We start from the raw sequence: 23,004 nt of genomic DNA on the forward strand, positions 1-23,004 counted from the left end.
TCAAAATTTTCTTGCGGGGGTTATCCCACCAAACCCCCTTTTAGGATTCGGGCTCACTCGCTGTGCTCGCTCGCTACGGTGCTGTATGCAAATCACTTTGTGCCCCACCACTTTCAAATGTCACCCACCGCCCCTGGGGTGGGTGCCAATACACAGCCAACAAGTGCTAGGTTAGTGCCGTTTGGTCACTTCTCCCTGACTTCCCCAGTGAGCCTCTGCAAGCCTCTGTGGCTAATGGTTAGAGTGGTTATCCTCAAAGCTGGGGAACTGGGTTTGAGTCTCGACAGGGACGCTTAACATCCTGTGATTCTGTGCAAATCACTTAATCTCCCTGTGCCTAACAAAATGAATGTGTCCACCTGTAACACAACTGGTGCTCATGTAAGCTCCCTGGTACTTTCTGTCAATTCACACAATATAAAACTCAGGAAAAAAATTACCCTTGTGGATGCGGATAAACAGAGACAAAATTCCAGCAGGCATATCTATATCAGAAAGCACCTTCCATAGTTTCTTCTGGGTAACCAGGTCAAATGCCTTATCCACCGCTGATCTCAGTGATCTTACAATATAATAACAGAAAACTCCTATGAAATCCAGCCTTATGTTGGATAAGATAGCATTGTCTTCAATCCAATCCTGGATACTGACCAAAATGAGACATGGAAAGACTTTTTGGATGCAATCAATCAGGTGGATAGGCCTGTAGTTGCATGGCAATGGTTAGTCTCCCTCCTTCTTGCATATAGTAATGAGTTTGGCTCCCTTCCACAAATTTGGTACGGGAGTTCCACCTACAATGGCATTCGCCAGGGTAAGGACGTACCCTAAACAAATGTTCCTATCATGTAGGATTATTCTACCTGTATGCCGTCTGGTCCTCGGGCCCTGCCTTTGGTTATAGCACCAAGTGTCAGTGTGGGTTTGCTCAAAGGTAAGCTATCCTTTAGTAAAAGGAACTGTCAGACAAGAATCACTTGCTACACCTTTTGTGGTAGAGATTGAGTGACTAAGGGAATGCAAGACAGAAAAGTGCTCAACCCAAATGTTTGGTACTATTTGGTTATGGGGGTAGGCATGCAGCCCTCCCAAGCCATTTAACTAAGGGCCAAAATTTGGAGGAGTCTTTGGAGGGGCAGGTCAGTTTCAAGTCCTACCATCTGCCATCGTCCCATTCTCCTTTGGTTTTTAGCTGGGCCATTTTATATAATGTCCTTGCGAGATGGATCTGGGGACTGTCTTTTGATATAAGAGCTGCACCCAGCTGTTGGTGAGAGAGCCTACAATCCCTCTTGAACCATGTTTTTCGCGTTTCTACCGCATTTGTAAAGTTTAGTAGCTGGGATAATAAAGTAACGTAAAATGTTCTTAAAGGTTTTTTATGAATGTCAGGTATAGTCTAATTTCCCTTCACACCAGAGAGATCTGTGTTACCACTTTAGTTTCTAAGGAGGTATTGTGTACCTCTGTAATATTTTCGCCGTGTGTCTTCAGGGGAAAGTGGACACAATGGTCCCAGGCCGCTAATGGAGGTTTCTCCGCGTCTTGTGCTGGCTCTGGGGCAGAGCCAGCAAAATCCACTGTGACTACTACACAAATCGTGTGAGTATAGTTCCATTTTGAGTTTGTTTGTCCTGACGAATGCCCCCTAGACCCGGCTGGGCGAGGTGGGGCAGAAACATGTTGACCATTTTCTTGAACTTTTAAGTGGTATAATCAGACATAGTAACTCGATCTGTGTGTATACCCGACTCATCTTTCGGCTAATAAAATATTTTCTAACATGTAGGTTTGTTTTTAAATAATTTCTGTGGGCCTATATATATCTCTGGACACTACTGCGCTACACCAGCGGTTGCCTCAGGCTTGAGGCGGGCATACAGCACAAATTTAGATAACCTGATGATAATGCCATAACGCATATGTGGGGCGGAGAAACAATATAAACCGCAACCGAGATCAACATAGCGTTTATGAGGGTTGTCTAAGAGAACCACTGCAACGCAGTTACAAGTGTCCATTCTCTTATTGATTATTTGGATCACTTTTAACTCTACTCACAACAGTCATGTCTTTAAGAAGTGGCCATAATGTCTCAAGCAGCTGCCAAGCGATGAAAGGGTAGTGGGCAATGGAAGGTAGTCCCTGAAAATCCAACATTACAGGTAGATGGGGCAATAGAGGATGCCGTCCCCTAGTTGACTGGGGAGGACATTGCCTCCCTTGGTGACTTGCCTAAACTTGCTGGATGGCAAGTCGAGGGGGTCCCACCAGGTAGGAGTTCGGCGATTCACAACCCAAGAGGGCATGAGGCTGAAACCTAGGCAGCTGTTGATACCTCTGAAGACCACCTTATATACTGGGAGAAAGACCTTCTGTATAGCGAACCTAAAGCATCTGTGCATTGAACAACTCATATGTGGGGGGACGCCCAATGCTACAGAGCCTTCCTACTGAGGCTGGCTCCTGATATTCCCCAGGCAGGACACCTGGGGCAGGACATGACTTTTTCCAGGCTTGTATTCCACTTCTACTGGCCTCAGATGAAGATATCCTCAGATAAATGCTCCAGGATTGTCTCACTTGCCAGGTCAGTGGGAAAAAAGGGAAAAAAACGACATGCTCCCCTGAATTCCTTACTTGTCATTTGCAGGACTTTGCAAGGGCCAGCATTGACACTGTTTGCCCCTTACACCCCAAAACTGTTTTAGGCAACAGATTTAACTATTTTTGTTTGACCAATCCACTAGTTACCCAGATACAATACCTCTGAGAACTGTGGAGGCACCTGAAGTGGGTACGCCCTGATGGGGATTTTCACATGAGAAGGGTTCCCCATAGAGGTGGAATCTGACACGAGTACCAACTTCAGGTCTGCGTTTGTGAAGTCCATGTGGAAGTAGTGTGGGTTTACCTGCAAGTTCTCCACATCCTACCATCCCCAAGCCAGTGATGTGGAAGTAGTGAGGGTTTACCTGCAAGTTTTCCACATCCTACCATCCCCTAGCCAATGTGCTTGTTGAAAGTTTCCACAAGACCCTAAAAGGCATGATTATTGTCCTGCTTGAGTCCATGAGGTTGAAGAGGGACTTCCTCTTTCCATATCTGCTTTTTTTAATACAGGGAGGCACCACAGAAGGGAGTCGAGTTTAGCCTACTTGATTTTTGGTTTGGTCACCCTGCTATGGGACCTATTAGGCTGGTCAATTAAGGGTGCTGGCAATCTCGCAAAAAGCCCCCACAAAATGAGGTTATCTGCATCTTTGCCCCCAGGAACCAGATGGCCAAGCTCTGGAAGAAAGCGTAGGAGAATTTGCAGACCAGCCAGGAAGTCATGATACAGTGGTATGACCAGGCAGCTACCCTGCTAGAATTTCAACCTGGCCTGTAAATGAGACTGATAGAGACACAAGATCACTGGACTGAGCCTTATGAGTTAATTGAGAGGAAGGGATAAGCCTCCTATCTGGTGGACCTCAAGACCCTCAGACACCCAGCAGAGTGCTTCATCTCAATTGCCTCAAACCCCACTTTGATAGGTCTGAGTTAACCATGCTCTGGGTAAAAGATGATGGGGAAGAATAGGAAAGTGAACCTCTCCTTGAATTCCTGTCATCCAAAGACAAAGATGGGTTGGTAGATGGTGTAAACTTCTCCCCTACCTTGACCCCAGACCAGCAGAGGGACTGCCACAAGTTCCTAGGACAGTTTGTCTCACTTTTTTCCCTCACGCCTGGGCTTTCACATTTGTGTACCCATAACATTGACACAGGACACAGCCTGAAAAAATATACAGGCTGTCTGACAAAGTGAGGGCCAGCATCTAGGAAGAAGTCTTTAATATGCTAGAATTTTGGATTGATTGAGCACTCCAGTAGCCCCTGGTCGGGCCTAGTGGTACCTATACCCAGGGCTGCCCATGCCGGGCACAGCCCCAGAGTTCAGGTTCTGCGTGGACTACAGGGGTCTCAATACAGACACCAAGTCTGATGCTAATTCCATTACCAGAGCTGATGAGCTAATTGACAGATTAGGGGCTGTCAATTTTTCTGAGTACCTTTGACTTGTCTTCGGGGTACTGGCAGATTACGCTAACTGAGGGGGCTATTGCAATGAAGATTCAAAGTGGTTCATAGAAGAAGCTTAATCATACAGCCCCTACACATGTGAACGGCTTCACAACTCTCAAGCAACTGCCAGTGCTAGTATATTACAATGGTTAACCATAGGAATAACGATAATAACGGTTAGTGGAACGTTGAGAAATGAATACTAAAGGCTAGATTGGCAGCACATGCCATCGCATGCAGGTGAGCTAACGTCATTCACTGACGCGTTGTGATACCGTTACAACAGGGGCTAAAGAGAGGTCATCATTTTCCACCCAAGGGGGGCACTTCCAATTTAAGGTAATGCACTTTGGCCTTAAGAATGACCCCTGTTACCTTTCAGAGGATAGTGAACCAGGTATTTGTTTGGAGGAAGGTCTTCAGTGCTGCTTACCTGGATGATACAACTGCCTTCAGTAGGAGCTACGAGGACCACGTATTTCACCAGCAGGAAGTGCTTAAGGCTCTGCAACATGCAGGCCTGACTATCAAAGCTAGTAGGTATCAGATAGGGCAGGGGTCCTCTGGTATATTTGAGATACCTTGAGGTGCAGCACCTCCAGGCCAAGATTAAAAGTATCATGGTCTGGTAGCCCCCTGAATCTCACACTAAGTTGACGGCCTTCCTGGGCCTCACTGGTTACTATAGGAGGTTTGTCAAAGGATATGGCACCATTGTTGCCACTTCATCTGAGCTGACTTCCTGGAAGCAGTCCAAGATCGTGCTCTGGACAGAGGTCTGTCAGAAAGCCTTTGAGTCCCTCAAACAGGAACAGTGTACAAACAGATGCCTCAGAGCATGGCATGGGGCAATCGTGTCACAGCTCAATGAGGAGGGCCTAGACCAACACACAGCTTTTATTTCCTGGAGGCTACTTCCCAGGAAACTGAGTTAAACTGCTATTGAGTGAGAAGCCTTTGCTGTGGTCTGGACACTAAAGAGGCTGAGACCATATTTGTTTAGGACTCATTTCCGGCTTCAGACAGACCATAGGCACCTCAAATGACTCATGCAGATGACGTGTGAGAAGCCAAAACTGCTGAGGGAAAGGACTTCATGCTGGAACACTATCCTTAGTCAAACCACTTCAGTGCTGATGGTCTGTCCATGTTGTTCCTCCTTAGTCCTTCTATCGTAGTGATGTACTTGCCCAGGAAGTTGTGGGGACACATGTTTGACCTTGGTCAACTGACTTTGAATAGCTTAGCAGTTAGTCTGTGTGTATTCCTTACCCATGATTAGAGCTTTGATTTTTAATTTCTCACGTAAAACTTTAAAAGTTCATATCTCTTGTTCTACAAATTGGATTTTTTTGTTGTTTTGGTGTCATTCTATGTATTAAAACCATATCTATTTCTACATTGTTGTGAGTTTTCTTGTATTGTGTTTTCACTTTAGTACTATTTGTGTGTTGCATAAATACTTAACACAGTGCCTCTAAGTTAAGCCTGAAAGTTTTGGTGCAAAGCTACCAAACCGTTAAGCACAGATTAATTTAGTGACTTTTGTGGTGTACCCTGACTAGAATTGTAGTTGTTACCATTATCCCAATTTCCTAGACAGAGACTAAGCTCCTTAGCAAGTTATTGGCTCAGCGTTTGACACAAGTCTTGAAGTGTTAGTCCTCGAGGATCAGGTGTGGTTCATCTGAGACAGAAGCACTATCTTTAATCTTCACAGACTGTCACTCAAATAAAATTACATGAGTATTCAGGACTCAGGCTCAGCGGGGGCCTTGCTCGATCTTGAGAAAGATTTCGACATGGTTAGTTGGTAGTATACGTTCTGAGTCCTGGAGGCTTTGAATTTTGGGCTCTTCTTCATGTGCTGGGTGGGACTACTTTACACTCGACAAAAGACAATGGTTATAAATGGAAAACTGGTGTCTCCAAACTGGGAATTGGGTAGAGGTATATGGCAAGTCTGCCTTCTGTTGCCATTGCTGTTTACCCTGTCTCTGAGGCCATTGGTTATCATTTTAGGACAGGGAATGGCTTAGAAAGCCGTTGTGATAGGATACTATGAATATGATCTTCTTGTATGCTGATGACAGCTTCATTTATGCTGATGACACACGGAAAGAGTGGGTCACACCTATTAACACCACTAGAAAGGTGTCAGATGTGTGTCTGGTAGGTCTGCTAATAAAGCCAAATCACAACTATTTCCTATGAGAGCTTTGACCTGGAAAATGTGCAACATACATCCAGATGTTGGAATGCTGTGGCAACCTGGACACTTTAAGAATTTGGTGATACAGATTTCCGACACTGACAGGAAGACTTAGAACCTAACATGAATAAGGTCATTTGAGGCACAGACGAACACCTCCTCCCTAGTGAAAGCTCCAATAGTCACTAAGGGGTAAAGTGGGACTCAGTGAGATGACACTGCTCCCATGATGCCTGAACGCTTTACATGGTGTGATGGGCTTGATACCCAGAACTGTATTTACCATAATAGATACAATATTGGCCGTCTCTTATAGGCCAGAAAATGACCTAGAATTAAACTTGGAACACTGTAACTTCTGTGTAAGGGAGGGCCTAGCACTTCATGACTTTGAAGGTTACTACTGAGCATCCAGATGTATCATTTGCCACCCTTGAGAGATGAGGGTGCCAACAGAGAGTGGAACTTCATGGCAGGGTGTTATCTTTTGGAGGCTCTGGGATTGGTGCATTTTGTCTTGAGAAAAGGGGACCGGTGGGAATCCTACATCATGTTTTGTTTTGTCTCAGATCTGAGTCCGTCACTGTAAATGCATTGTGGGGATCCCCTTTCGTATCATATTTGGGGTTATCGTATTACCTGTACTTTCACAAATTAAAATAAGCGGAAGAAGTTTCAGGCAATGGGAGATTTATGTGAAGGAGAGAACTTTGTCATATTTGATGAGGCTAGAATAAAATTCTCAGTGAGCCTACAATAATTTGTACCATCTGCAATGACAATTTAAAAAGTAATGCACCAAGACATTTTATGAAAATATAATTAAATTACTTTTAATTGATTTTATACATCGCTTTTAATAATTATTAATGATTAATAAAACAATTAATTTAATGTAATATATTAACATTAATGAAAACCTTATTTCTAATTTAATTTAATAATAGTGTCACATTATTCTACATCTAAAATAAATGTATAGAATTAAGTGACAGTAATATTAAACATATGAATATTTTTACAGTTTCTTTTAAGTTAAATAAAACTTTCCAATTTTTCCTATACAGGGAAGACTCTGCAGTCGGGGTGGAGATCACTGCATGGTACCAGTACCGATAATGGGGCGGAGATCTGTGTAAGGTAAAATAAAGAGAAAAGTGAAAAAGAATATTAAATTAAAAAAATATTTCAATGCAAACTACTAATGACAAATAATTGTATATATTTATTTTAATTTCAGAACAATATAAATGTGTTCCACATTAGTAACTTAATTTAAATTCGAAATGTAATGTTTTCAGTATATTAACTTGAATTAAAACTGTTTTTCAAAGCTTAAATTTAAATAAAATCCCACAAAATGAAAAAAAAATGTTTTATTATGTATTAAAAAACCTGAAAGTTATGTGTAGAATTAATTAAAAGAAATGTAATACTAATTTTATTAAAACAGTGTTAGATTAATTTTGAAATTTAAAAACTGTGATTAAAATATTTGCAAATAAAATAAGTATATTTTATTTGCAATATTTTTTAACATTCAATAGAATTTATTTATATTGTTAATTAGTTTAAATAATGTCATATTATTTCTTATTGGGTTTTATTGTAAGTCCCTACCTCATTTATCTGCTGTCGTTGTCCATGGGTGGTACTGAACCTATTCCAGCTGTAAGCTCGAGAATATTTATGACTATTATGAGTATTTTTTCTGTTGCAATAACTTCATAAGTACAATCTATGAATACAATGGGCTTACTCTTTTGTGGGTGGATGTCCCTTCCTTAACACCTCTGTTAACCTCTACTTATTCCTCCCTTAAGTTCTCCCATGTTGTAGTAGGCTTACTTCAATACAACCACAATGGGGGTCATGTATGGCTTGCCAGTTGCACCAGTGAAAGGTTTCACCTTGGAACTTTTCCCTCCAAGTCATACTCCTCCTGTGGGCCAAAGCAGGATGGAGAAGCAGGAAAGGGTTAATTAAAGTCAGAGAAAATCACAGTGGGTTTCCATTGAAGCATACCTTCAGTGGTACAAAGGGGAAAGGGGGATGCTGCAGTTGACAACAGCTTCACATAGTCAGATTCATCTTTTTGGTGGCCATACAGTAGGATCTAACTTTGCTTGAAAAAGCTACAAGTGGAAAAAGTCATCAAAACTTATGTTATATCTTTCTCAGGATGCCATTGTGCAAAATATTAAAACATGAGAAAGAACCTCTTCTTTGTAGGTGCTGGAAAACCTAATTCTGGTCTCTTCTACAGTTCTTAGGCTTCGAATAAAAGCTTCCACAGTCCATGTATCTTCCAACCAGTGTGCCGAGAGGGTCCAATGCAGATAACTCCTAACTGAACTACTGGATATTCCACATAGACTGGAGCCCCTTCTCAGCTTTTCTTGTTCCTTGTTAAAAGCAGAAGGCCAATCAACGTATGCTTCAAGAGCACTTCTATTCTCTGGGTATACCTGGGTATAAGCGGAGAGCAATTTACACCTCAGGCCACTGTACAAGCATGTCAATACTGAACAACTTGATTATGCATTGTTACAAGGCCCAGTAGTACTCTGATGAACTGGTGGTCTGGTGCAATTTGTAACGTATACACTAAACTGTGATTTGTGACAACACTGATCCAATCTGTACAATATTTCAATATTCCAAACATTCTACCTTTGCATCAGGTCCTGTTTGCATACCTTTAGGTTATCCCAAAAGCCTTTGCTAAAAATGGCAGGGGCCTGGTCCTTCTGTTCAGAGCTCCTAAACTCCACCCAATGAAATGAGGTACTACCCATGCCAAAGCCATTCTAATTGTTATGAAGACAGGTTCTTTCCTCTGAGAGCAGAGAAAGACTAAACGGGGTGATCCCCTTTTCAATGTCTTCCTGTCAACATTTTAAAAGGACCAGGCCCAAATTGATAACTTGTGGTGTCAACTGTGTTCCAGTCCACTCCAAAATGCCACATTCTAATATAAGAGACCAGTGACTATTCATTCTAGCCTTCTTGAAAACATATAGACCTTTCCATGTAAAAATGTACTTTCAACATTTAACTACACTTTTGACAAATATAAAAAAATCTAATTTTGAATTGATTTAGTTGGATGTTCCTTATTTGTTTGTGTAAAATTACCTTTTAGTTACAAATAGGTTTCTCTAATAGAAATCTACAACAGAGAATGCAATACAAATTTCACTACAGCAGGTCACCACTGTAGGACATACTATTCTTAAAGTGTAGTATATCCAATTTTTATACATAAAGCATCCAGCCATGTGAGTCACGCGGCACACAGGAGTGACTTTGATTATTATTTTTAACAGGTTGTACTAGACTGGAGTGATTTTAGGTGCTTTCAGGTAGTCATGAGCGGATTTTGCGGATTGGCAATCCGCGAATTTGCGGATTTGCGAACTCGCAATCCGCAAAATCCGCGAATTCCCGCGAATTTGCGGATTTTTTTTTTTTTTTGTGTTCGCCCGTGTTTCTGCCAGTTCGCGAGGGTTTTTACAATTTCGCAATTTGCGAACTTACCTGTCGGGTCGCAAGTTTTGCGAACTTGTTGTTTCTACGTGTCCAACCTGTTTGGGACACTCTTCTTCATCACTGCCACTCTCTGTCACCACTGCCACTCTCTGACTACTCATGCCACCCTCTGGCCCACCCATGCCACCCTCTGTTTCATCACCACACCCTCTGGTTGTCCAGTGTACATTATTTTCGGCAAAGCAAAGCACACCTTCCCTGCCTCAAGTGACCTGAATTAATTTGGGGCTGATTAATGTGTCACAGAATATTTTTTTAGCTGGCACCTGCTTCCTTAGTGCGCCCTGATTAGTGATCTTTTGCACTTGCTAAGTGCTTTCATTGTTGCAAAATTAGTTACAACACCTGCCCTGCCCCAACTGACAATAATGAATTAGGGGCTGATTAATGGATTTTAACTTCCAGCCTGGCTCCTGCTTGTCTCCCTTAGCTGTAATTCATGACCTTTGTGGCATATGTGTAACTATTCTGAGGTTCAGAGCAGGGTCACATAATAGTTTCAACTGGCAACTGAACTCTGGAGGGGCCCCTCAGGAAGCACTACAGGAAATGGCTACTAATGATGTGCCTGAACTTTTGAACCTGGTAAGTAGTTACTTTCAGTTTTGCTTAGATCATATTTCTGCAATTTCGCACTTATTCGCGGGGCGCGAACTCACGCGAACAGTGCGAGCAGTGCGAGCAAAATCCGCTGCTCGCGGATTTGCGGATTTTGCAGGAAATTCGCAAATCTCGCGGATTGCGGATTTCCCGAAAATCCGCAAAATCCGCGAGCGGAACGGATTTTCCGCCCATGCCTACTTTCAGGTTGCAATCAGTCAGGTAACGGTGATAGACCTGAAACCATGTTTTACAGTTACACATGTCGATGGTCTAAGTGTACCCTGGAGTCCATATCCAATATTTAACTTAAATATCACTGGTAGGAGAACACACACTGGGAGTCTGAACCTACGGACAAAATGCCAGAAAAAAACAATCTTCAAAAAGATGTGCTTTTAGAAACATGCTCACAGAGATGTCGACACTTCAGCAGGCGTTTGTAGTATATGCACAATCAACAGACAATGTATGGCAATGAAGCTCTGCACATAGTCTAGTGCACAAAAGGTACACCACAAGACGATGTTGCATATCAATGTTTTTCTGTAGGCATGCCCTTGGTGCAGATTACATGGGCAATTATCCTTCCTTGTCACATATGAAATTAGCTACACTTCACAAAACTGACAGCTCACTATGCTTTGCCAGCCTTCGACACAACAAGGCATACTAATAAGGGCTTTATAAGCCAAAAAAGTGGAGATAAAACTATTGCCTTATTTACAAGAGGGTGCTAAATGCATAATCGCATGTTAGCACCCTTTTTCCCGAAGCCTCCCTTTGCATCTCTAATGAGATGAAAAGTGGGCATCACTGGGCATACCCCAATGGACTACCTTGTAAAATGTCGCTGATGTTCACATCGCAATATTTACAAGGCAGCCCACAGGATTTCAGCAGTCATGATGATGGCCAGAAACCGGTCCGAGGATGCTTGATTCCGGTCCGGGAAAGACATGGCTTGTCAGTTCGGGCTGGACTGTTCCCATGAGGCACAGGATCAAGGCTGATTTGCATATGGCCATGTCTGAACTAGGGTGGTGTGGAGTGCAAAAGAACGATGGATTTAGGCCCAGATCTCTATACTAGGGTGAATGTATGACATTGTTCTGCATTCTGCCATCAACTGTTGTTTTTGGATTTGTCACTTCGAGTGGGATGGGTATGCTCAGACGTGAGTCCCATGCTCTCCACACCACTGGAGTCAAGCTATCCTGGCTGAAGATGGCTGATAGCCAGAAACCGGTCCTAGGGTGCTTGATTCCGGTCCAGGAAAGACATGGCTTGGCAGTTTGGGTTGGACTGTTCCCATGAGGCACAGGGTCAAGGCTGATTTGCATATGGCCATGTCTGAACTGGGGTGGTGTGGAGTGCAAAACAAACGATGGATTTAGGCCCAGATCTCTGTACTGGGGTGAATGTATGACATTGTTCTGCATTCTATCCATCAACTGTTGTTTTTGCTAATTCCTTTGTTTATACATTATTTATTGGACCCTTGCACTACTCATATGAGTTTCACATGACTTTCTGACAGTTCATTCAAAAGAATACTGACAAATGTATATCATTTTAAAAATATGAACAATGTTTGACTCGCAGTTTGGGCAGAAAGGTAAGTGGGCCTTGACTACCCCATCCACACCTGAAGGCCAAACATCAAAGCTGTTTCTCCTCTAAGAGTCAATGTGGCCCCTAATCAAGGAGACAGGCTTTACTGATATTGAATTTAATGCCACACATGGTATGTTATTTTAGTTTATATTTGGCGCAACAGCTACCCAAAAAGAGTTTCCCGGCTCCCAACAGAAACACCCATAGAAGAGGAATGAAACTTACAGAATAAAAAAACACGTTTTCAGTGATTTGTGAAACAGTATTACACTCATGTGTGTACAAAGCAACATCGGAAGAGCATTCCACAGAACAGGGCCTAGATAGGAAAAGGAACGGCCACCCATACGGGATAGTCTAATCTTAGACACCAGAGATTTAACCTGGGTAGTAGATCTAAGGGTACGTGAAGGCATATATGGATTTTGCACATACGTGGGGGCCATACCATGCTTGATTCTGAACTTATAGTTCAGAGCTTTGAACTTAATCCGATTTTCAACTCTTAACCAGTGAAGGTCTCTCAAAGAAGCAGAGATAGAAGATGTTCTAGGAATTCCACAGAGCAATCTGGCCGCAGAGTTATGGACTCTCTGTAGCTTCCGTATCACATCTTTATTAGCTCCACGATAGAAGATATTACCGTAGTCCAGTCTACATGTAACAAGAGCCTGGAATACAGTTCTCTGAGTAGGGCTAAGAAGCATCCACACAATTTTTCTCAACCATTTCAAGATGGTGAAACATGTTGCAGTGACCTTCATGGCTTGTTGACGTATAGATAGTGACTCGTCAATAATAAAGCCGAGGTTGTGAACATGCTGGGAAGGGAGTGGTACTGCGCCCATTTCTGTGGGGCAATGTTGTCGGTCCCAGAGCTCCTTGCTTTTTCCCAGTACCAGGACCTCCGTTTTCTCACCATTCATCATGGGGAAATTGGCATGCATCCATGATGCCACTTTGCTAAGCCCAGCCCAGAGAGCAGAGTACTCTGAATCTTTTCCCACAGAAAGTGAAAAGATAATCTGTGTGTCGTCTGCATATGAAAATAATGACAACCCAGCTTCTTCAACAATCGTTGTTAGGGGTCTAACATAAGTCAGAGGACTAAGTGTAGACACCTGGGGAAATCCATACTGGGATGAATGGGTCTTGGAGCTAGCTGTAGATGAGAAGACCTGAAACGTACTGTCAAAGCGTACCTCCACAAGATTCCAGTTGTTTCCGTCTTGAAGATGCTTTATCCCAATCTCTTTAAGATCCAACCAGCGTGACAAGGAAGGAAAGCACTTGCCACTACCAGTTAATTCCCGAAGGGAAGGGGAAGTGGAAGAGAAACAAAGAAACACAGGATCTCCTCCTGAGATGTCTGGCGTCTGTTTCTATTGAAGTATTCTGGGCTGCTAGTCGTTCTTTAACAACAGTTTGAAATATCTAGAATAATCTGGTTTCTCAAACGGTTATTGTGTAAGTACAACTTATTAATCAACTTTTAAGAAGCTAACCTCTCTTACCTTGCTTGTTTTTTCTAGTGCCGTAATTAGGGGTCTGTAAAATATATAAACAAAACAACACAAGACCTACACTTCCTTAAACATTTCCAACCTCAGGAGTTGTTATCATTGGTAATATACTTCTGTGCAGTTACAAATCACTGCTAAGAATACTGTCAATATGCAATTACAATGACTGTCAATTATAAGCACTTCTCACATTAACTCTGGATTGTTTCAAATAAATTGTCCAAATATTTTTCCTTATTGCTATTTTCCAAGCAAATCAGATGCAATTGTTTACATAACTCCTAAATTGTCATGAACGTATGCCCAAAAGAAATGCTTTTCCGCTTAGGTCCAATTTGCATTTATCAAGGTTTGTTTAAAAAGAACACTGTCCTTATGCGCAAATAATTTCTCTTTCTTACTGTCTCCTGGATACAGGTACCGGAAAGGATCTCCGCCGAGGCCGGAATCTCTGTGGGACAAGGTCCGGTCCGAAAAGCGTTCCGTCTGAAAACCGGAAGTTCGGGACTTGAAGCACCGCTGAAGATTCCTCTTCGCTCCGTGACGCCGCTGAAGGAAAAGAAGGATCAGAGGAAATCAGGTAAGAAGGGACAGGGAACCAGGAAGAGAAGGGCCGGAAAGGAGAGCTGGAACTCCGCTGGAACACTCGTGAAGGACGCAGAAGTCTTCAAGCAAAGCGTCTTTCACGAGTCAGGCAGGGGCTTTTATAGATGTTCAGGCACGCTTGAAAACGTGAGCCTGTGTTTTCACGTGTAATAAACAAACGGTTTGGGCAGGGCTTCCACGTGTTGCAAAAATAATTATGCATAACACATTGTGACTAAGCATGGGCAAATTTTGCGAATTCGCGATCCGCGAATTTGCGGATTTGCGAATTCGCAATCCGCAAAATTTGCGAATTTGTGCAAATTTGCGGATTTTTGTTTTTTGCATGTTCGCGGGGTTTTTTGCGTGTTCGCTGGGTTTTTTGCGTGTTCGGGGGGATTTTTGCGTCTCCGCGAGCCGCTTGCATAGCGAAGTTACCCATGCAGTCGTTTATGGGAGAGGGAGAGAGAGATAGATAGATAGATAGATAGATAGATAGATAGATAGATAGATAGATAGATAGATACATAGATAGATACATAGATAGAGAAAGAAAGAGAGGGAAAGAGAGAGGGAGAGAGAGAATGAGAGAAAGAAAGAGAGGCCGGTTCTCTGAAGGGCCAGATTCCTGAGTTGCCCCTACAGAACATACAGCTTTTTATTTTTAGCAAAATGCATATGAAAATTGTGCTGTAAAGGTCTCTTTTAGTTTAACCCCTCCTGACAACTCAAAATGGGTGTATTTGCCATCCTCTCCCTTCTTCCTGTTTTTTATATCTGTAAGTGCTTCCTGATGAGGTTTAATTCCTTGGACAGGCGCCTCGTTGCCTACTTGTAACTATTCTCTGACCCTGCTTCAAGGGTCAGAGCAGGGTCAGAGAATAGTTTCAAGTAGGCAACGAGGCGCCAGGAAGCAATTAGCAGCAGGTGTCCAAGTTGAAGTTAATTTGTTTGTAACCCTTTTGTAAAAGGTTACAAAGAAATTAGGTTCAACTTTTGCACCTGCTGCTGTAACCCTTGCTTGGCTGAAAATTCGTCCCCGCTGATTCGCGGATTTTACCGCGATTTCACGAGATTCGCGGATCGCGAAATCGCGGAAAATCCGCAAATTCGTACGCGAAACAGATTGTACGCCCACCCTTAATTGTTTTTTTTTTCTTCTATTTTTTTTTTATCCTCATTTGCCTGACCCACTCTTATTTAGCCTCCAACTGCCAACCACTTAATCCAGGTGCAGAGTTTCCTCTGCATCTTGTGCTCTATTAGGTGGAACTCGGCAACAGATGGCCCGAAGAGTATCGTGGGAAAAGACTCCAAACTTGAAGTTTTATTCAGTTGAAATAGCCATTCTGAGCCGGCTGGGGGGGGCCTAGTTCTTGGAGTTTCAAGGCATAATCATAGGACCGGGGAAAAAAAAAAAAAAAAAAAAAAAAAAACCCCGGTTATTGTCTCCAACGAACCAAAACGTCCCAAAAGATACGGCTACGCTCGCCACCTGAGCTCCTCAAATCTGTTTTAAAGGTTGCGTAGAGAGACGACAGCCAGTTTGCGTGGGTTGGTGCTGAATTTTCAATCCAAACCTTGCATATCTCTCTTCTTGCAAGCAGTATGGCAAAGAACAGAAATGTCCTAGCGTGGCCCTTTATATTATTGTCCCATCCAAATATAATCAAGGAGAGTGTGATGGAGATCGAAATATTAAGAATAGAGTCCAGAGTTGCTTTAACTTCATTCCAAAACTGTGATATGTTGGGGCATTCTTTGAACATATGGATATCTGAGGCTGCGATATGGCCACATTTATTACATTTCTTCCCTGGGATAAATTTAGATAGTTTTAGCGGTGTAAAATATGCACGGTGAATTGTAAAAAAATGATTACGTCTTAGCCATGCGGGTTTGACACATTTATATAATAGGGTACAGGAATTCTGCCAGGTTTCGATGCTCTGGGCCCCCAGATCTGAGCCCCATAGTTGTTCCGGGAGGGTGAAATCTCCGTCTGTCTCTTCTAGCAGGCACCAGTACCACTGCGAGACCTCTTTACGCCCTGCAGGTTGCGCTACCAATTTCTCTTCAGTGATGCTATGCTTCCCTAATGGTACCCCGGACCTGTTTGTTGCCTTAACCCAACTATCTAATTGTAGATACTTAAACCTCGAGAGCTCTATCCCCCGCTGCTCCCGCAAATCCTCCCAGGGCCTCAGAGAGTCACCTGTCAACACTTCTCCCCATGTTAGTATCCCTCCTGCTCTCAACGGAATAGTAAGCCTATCATCCCAGCAGGAAGGGAGCCCTGGGGATTCCCAGATGGGCGCAAGGTTAGAGTAGTATGACAAACCCAGGTTCCTCCTTATATGTGACCATAGCTTCGCTTGGGACATAAGAGTTTTTAATTTAACTTTCTTGAAGTATTTCTGTTCTCCAAACTTAAACATGTATCCATTAGTTGGTAAGCCAGCACCAATCAGCATTGCCATGAACATGAGACCTATTGATGTATTAGATGGCACTTTTAAGAGCATTCTCGAATGGGATAGTTGGAATGCCCACGCATAGTATTGTAGATCGGGTAGGGATAGGCCCCCCTTTTCCCTCCTCCTCCTCAGCTTTTTCCAGGATATTCTTGCTGACTTATATCCCCATACGAAGGAGTTAAGCTCTCTCTGGCATTTCTCTAGCGCTGTTTTATCAAAGGCGAGGGGGATCGTGTTAAATAAGAAGGTAAACTTGGGAAGGATTGACATCTTTAACAGACTTACTCTGCCTAGGATAGTTAGTGGGAGATTGGACCAAGATTTTAAAGATTTTTTAATTTCCTTAAGAATCCTCTCAAGGTTAACTTGGGCAATTTGGGCGATATCTTGCACTATCCGGATTCCCAAATATCTCATTGAGTTTGATGTGTTTAACCGTAGGTCAGGTATGTTCCATGCCATAATGTCTGTTTTGGAGGCGTTTATCTCATAGCCCGAGATACGGCCGAAGTCTTCGGCTCTCTCGATGACTACTGGTAGAGCGATCTCCGGGTCTGAGGTGAAGACCAAGATGTCATCTGCGTACAAGGCTACCCGCTTTTCCCATTCCCCGAACCTAAAAGATGGAATAGAATCTTCTTGTCTGAGAACTTCCACAAACGGTTCTATGTATAGGTTGAAGAGGAGGGGGGAAAGCGGGCAGCCCTGTCTTGTGCCTCTAAAGATCCTGAACGATTCAGACAGTTTGCCATTTAGTAGAAGCCGTGCTGTTGGCGATTTATATATAAGTTTTATTGTTCGACAGAATTTCTCCCCTAAGTTGACCTTCTTTAAAACGTTGTTTAAATAGGGCCAATTTACCCTGTCGAAAGCTTTAGCCGCGTCTAGGGTGAGGGTTGCCAGTGGGATAGAAAAAGCTGAGGTGATGTCGATTGCCCCCACTAGATCATATGTTAGGTCAGAGAGCTGACGCCCTATAATGAATCCCTTCTGATCTTGATGGATTATTTCCCCCATTACTGATCCCAATCTAGCTGCTAAAATAGAGGCATATATCTTGTAGTCATTATTCAACAAAGATATAGGGCGGTAAGACCCACATAGTGTTGGATCTTTTCCAGGTTTTAAGATCAAGACTATAGTTGCCTCGCTCCATGATTGAGGTGGGTCATTACCGTCCTTCAGAATACCATTGAAAAGGGCCGTCAGGGTAGGGACAATTGTGTCGGCCAAGGCTCTATACAGTTCTCCGGGGAGTCCGTCAGGACCTGTAGCTTTGCCATGTTTTAGTGCGGATACGGCCTTTTTAACCTCTGTCTCTGAGATGTCCAATTCCACTGCCTCGCTTTGCGCTTGCGATAAGTGTGGAAGAGATATCTTATCCAGCCATGACTTCCTTGCCTGTTGGTCATCTATAATGTCATCCCTGTATATTTCCGCAAAAAACTGCGTAAAGGCAGTACTAATTCCTACATCTGATGACCTGAGCAGATTTTCCCCCGCGGCCATAATCCCTCTTATGTGGTTTTTTGCTTGGTCTGCTTTAACCCTCCAGGCTAAAATCTTACCTGCGGTTTCTCCGAATTCAAAACTGGACAATTTGCTCGCCTCCCATTTCTTTGAGACCCTTTCTTGTAGGATATCTTCTATCTGACTTCTGAGGTCTGACATATTTTTTTGATCTTGTAGTGAGCCAGTTGTGCCCCCAAGCCTTTGTTCAATTATCTCCAGCTCCTGTTCTAGGTTTTGGATTTTTGATAGATAGTTTTTCCTCATAAAGGAAGCTCTGTTGGTAATGCAACCTCTCAGGTATGCCTTAAGAGTTTCCCAAACTAAAGCGAGGGAGGTTGAGTGCAAATTACTATCTAAAAACATCCTAGCTTCGGAGTTGAGGTATGTCACTTCCTCCGGGACCAATAAAATAGTTCGATCGAATGACCAGGAGGGATGTTTTTTTTGAGTTTGAAGTATTAAGGTGAAAGACAGAGCTGAATGATTGGATAGGTGAGAGGGTATATACTCAATACTGGCTATGGAGTTTTGGAGACAGTAGCTAAACAGGGCAAAATCTATTCGTGATGTATGTTTGTATTTTAAATTCCTATAAGATACCCCTGGTTTAGTGCCGGCTCTTTCTCTCCATAGATCTGCCAGGCCCAGGTCCTCCATAATCCCTTTTAGAGTCTGTCTAGATTTTGAAGGGGGTTGACAGCTATACCTACTACTATTAGTGGTTTTATCTAATTTTGGGTTCAAAATAACGTTAAAGTCCCCTGTCCAAATTATGGGATCAGAGGTGGTTGTTAAATCGTTCCTTATTGTTTCCAAAAAAGATGGGTCATCAGTATTATGACCATAATATCCAACTAAATTGTATTTCTGCCCATGTATAGAGAGGTTAACTATGAGCCATCTTCCACATTTGTCCTCTCTGAATTCAAGAATCCGCACATTAGCTGATTTTTTGCAAATTAAGAGAATTCCTCTTATATTTGCATTATGGTCAGTGCTTAAGAATACGTCAACCCATTTTTGTTTTTTTAAAATTGCATCTGCCTCGTTTTTTAAAAGATGTGATTCTTGGATAATGATGATCTGCGCCGGGGAATCGCGCAAATATTGTAAAATGCGTTCTCTTCTCCCCTGCACGCGCAGACCATTCACGTTCCAAGATAAAAAATGTATCGATGTCATTTTTCCTTCCCATTACTCACTTCCATTCCACACAGTTTAGTATTTATTGCTTTGTTGCTTTTAGTTATTTTATCTAAGGCGGTTGGACTGTTAAAAAGAAAAATCTGTTTTAAAGGGCCAAGCTTCTGAGGATAATTTTGAATTTTTATGCTTTTGTGCCCCCCCCCCCCCCACCCCTTTGGAGAACCCATCCGTACTTACTCCGGCCAGTTGATGGACCGGTTCGCGCTGATCTGAGCTCTGCTCTCAACACGGAGTTGCACTCCTTAAAGTCATCTGTGAAAAAACATTGTTCTATCATGTGCATTCACCATCACCATCACCATCACCTTCCCCCTATTGCTTTGTTATTTACTTTCTCCAGATAGTGTGGGTTTTATTTATTTGTTTATCTACACAGAAAGATTATTTATGAAATAGTGCAGTTTTCTTTTTTTTTTCTTTTTTTTCTTTCCCCTTTTTTTTTTTTATCCTTTTTCTCCTCTTTTTATTTATATATGTATTTTTTTTTCCTCTGTTCTTCATTCATCCCCCCTCCCTCTCCCCTTTTTTCCTTGGTGAGCCCTCTACCATTTCCTTCCTTTTTTTTTTTTTTATATTATATGAGGGTTTCCAAAAGCTCATAAGACGCCTACTTAATTATTTCGTTATTCAGCCTATTGAGTAAGGGCAAGTAGACTGAGATGAGGGGGGGGGACCTAGTCGTTCAACATTTGCCCTGAGAGTGGTTCTGAATGGACTCCAGGAGCTCATCCGCCTCGAATGGTGTTCTGACATTATACATCTTGTTATTATACATGATGCGCAAGTAGGCCGGGAATCTCATCTGAACTGTTGCACCAGCCGTTCTAAAACTGTCCATCTTCTGTCCCAACTCCCACTGCCTATCAAGTGTAGTCTTGGATAGATCAGAGCGGATCTCAAAAGGGAATTCAGAGCATTTTGTAGTTTTAAGTTTAAGCGCAGTGTTAAGTATTTTCTCCTTTAAGGCAAAAGTCAAGAAGTTGACAAGGATTTTCCGAGGTTTAGACCTGCCTGCGTTAAGACGAAACGGGTCACGATGGATCCTCTGGATGTCTTTCTCCAACACTTCAACTGTTTCCTCGAGATCCAAAGCTTCCTTCAGAAGATTTACAACAAAACTCTTAATGTCCCCGCCTTCTTCCCCTCCGGTATTTTGAGAAGACGCAGGTTGTTTCTACGTGAGAAATTCTCTAAAGATTCCATTCTTTCTTTCATCGCATCTCCCTCCTTGCGTAGGTTGTGAATTTTTAGCACAGCTGCTTCCAGATTGGCTTTTACCGCTCCCACTGTGTTCTCCAATGCCTCCGTTCTTTCACCAAAGCCATCTACTTTCCTTTCCAAAGCTTCACAAGATGAGCGAATGTTGTTTTGGTTTGATTTAGAAACCAAAAAATCACTACGAATTTCTTCTCTCATTAAAGCAATTGAAGCTGCCAAAGCTGCCAATGCCGACTCGGTAGCTGTGTAAGTTGTGTTACTAGCCTCCTCTTCCTCATCTCTCTCCCCTAAAGCCTTTGAGGGACCTGTTGGTGTCATGTTCTGGGCCTCTCCTTCATCATCGTGTGGGATGTTTACCCCCACCAACTGTGGCGGAGCGAACGGTGTTGGGTCTGCCATTTCTGTTCGTGGGGGTGGATTCACTGAGGGGATATCAATACCCAGAGGAGTGTCAGGGCTCTCTTCCTGATTATTAACTGGGCTTAGATCCAGAACTTGAGGCAGGACTTTAAAAAAAGAGCGTAAAGAGGGGGTGATTTTCACAGCACTGTTGGTTGAGACTAGAGTCTTAGCCCCTTCTTGGCTGTTTTTACTGATTCTTTTATTTCCCCTCCCTTTGGCTTTCGTTCTTGTAGCTGTCGGTTTGGGTTTCTGACTGGTTTTCCTTTTCCCTTTCTCTTTTGGTAAAGCTGGAAGACTAAAAGGGACAGGCTCGCTTGAAGGGTTGCTTAATGCAGGGACGGGAGGCAGGGCTGGAGCGGGGACAGAGGACTCAATTGCTGCTGTTGTACGAGACACTGTCTCTAAACCAGGGGATTCTGGTAGCTGTAGTAACGACTGGCTGACCCTTTTAATCTCTTTTAGATTTTTAACTAGAGAGTTGAGGTTACTTGCCACCCCTGATGAGGTGCCCTTGCTACTGTCAAGACTTGATTTCCCCGATCCCTCCGAATGCAAAAACAACCCCACCCGCGGCACCTTACTGTCACAAGTGTCACAAGTTGCTGAGCCTCCGGCACCAGCTCGCGCCTGGGACTTGCTAATGGGCTCAGACTGCTTCTGTAGCAGCTGAACCACTGCGCCTCCGGAGCCCACGCATTCAAGTCTGCCTCTAAGCAGACCTCGCGCCGAGCGACCCCGGCGAAGCTCCACGGCTGCTCTGCTCCACGAACTCTGGGGGGGCGGAGAACTGCCGGAGGGCAGGGCGAGACACATCCGAGGTGAAGCCGGCTGACAAGGCGAGGGAAAAACAAGCCGGCAATCCTATTCTTCACACTGCTGCTACTCCGACTCCGCTCACCAGTTCCAGCGGCTTCAATCACCGGACACTGTGAGACCGGAAGGCAGGGCAGCAACACCCCCAGCACCTCCGGAGAGGACCCGGCCTGGCGAGGGGAGTCAACCCGGCAGCCTCCGACCTTGCTTCGCTATTCCAATCCGACGGCGGTCAATCCGGCGGCTTCAGATCATCACGCCGAGTCAGGTAAGGGAAACGAAGCAAAAACAACGGAACCTCAAAAGTTCACCCACCCTTAATTGTGACATTTGGAATTTGGCAACAAGCCTTGGCAACACAATATACCTCTACAACAACAAGCATTGCTAAATGACAGTATGAAATGCCAGTAAATAGTTTAACAATACAATGTTTTACCAGAAATATTAGGAAATGCCAGTAAATAGTTTAACAGTACAATGTTTTTACAGAAATAATGAAATCCTTACATGACATGTTTCCTATCCTAAACTAACTTGACCTAACCCTACTTATTCCTAACAGTCCCCACCCCCCAAAGGTCTTCTAACTGGTCGTGGTTTACTTGGGTGAAGGGCATGAAATAAGCGAATCAATCTTGGCGCATGGACATTATTCCCAGGTTCCCAAGATCTTTCTGATACATCATAGCCTTTCCATTCAGATAATTTAAACGCCCATGGATACGTTTTGAGTCCAAAATTTTCCTGACTTCATACTCTTCATGGTCTCGAACTATAATAGGAGGAGGTGGATCATCAGGTCGAGTGTTTGGTTGCATTGGTTTAATGAGAGACACATGAAATACCGGATCAATTTTGTAATCAGAAGGTAAAATCTGTCTAACGGAAACTGGATTAAGGATTTTATCAATGGGGAATGGACCAATGAATCTAGGTTTCAATTTTTTAGGTCCCTCAATCTGTATATTCTTCGTAGATAACTAAACCAGATCTCCTGAACTATAAGTAAGGGCAGGGATTCTATGTTTATCAGCATATCTTTTCATAGTGTCTTTTTGTTTAGTCAATGATTTCTTAACACTTTCTTGAAATTTACGTAAACCTTCTAATCGTTCAGAAACCGCAAGCAGGTCATTTGTCTTTTCTAGGAATAGAATAGGTAATGTTCGAGGAAGCTGACCGGTGAAGAAATAAAATGGAGGAATATGCAAAAA

The sequence above is a fragment of the Lissotriton vulgaris genome, chromosome 3_1 (assembly GCF_964263255.1).
Source record: "Lissotriton vulgaris chromosome 3_1, aLisVul1.2, whole genome shotgun sequence".
Taxonomy (NCBI): Eukaryota; Metazoa; Chordata; class Amphibia; order Caudata; family Salamandridae; genus Lissotriton; species Lissotriton vulgaris.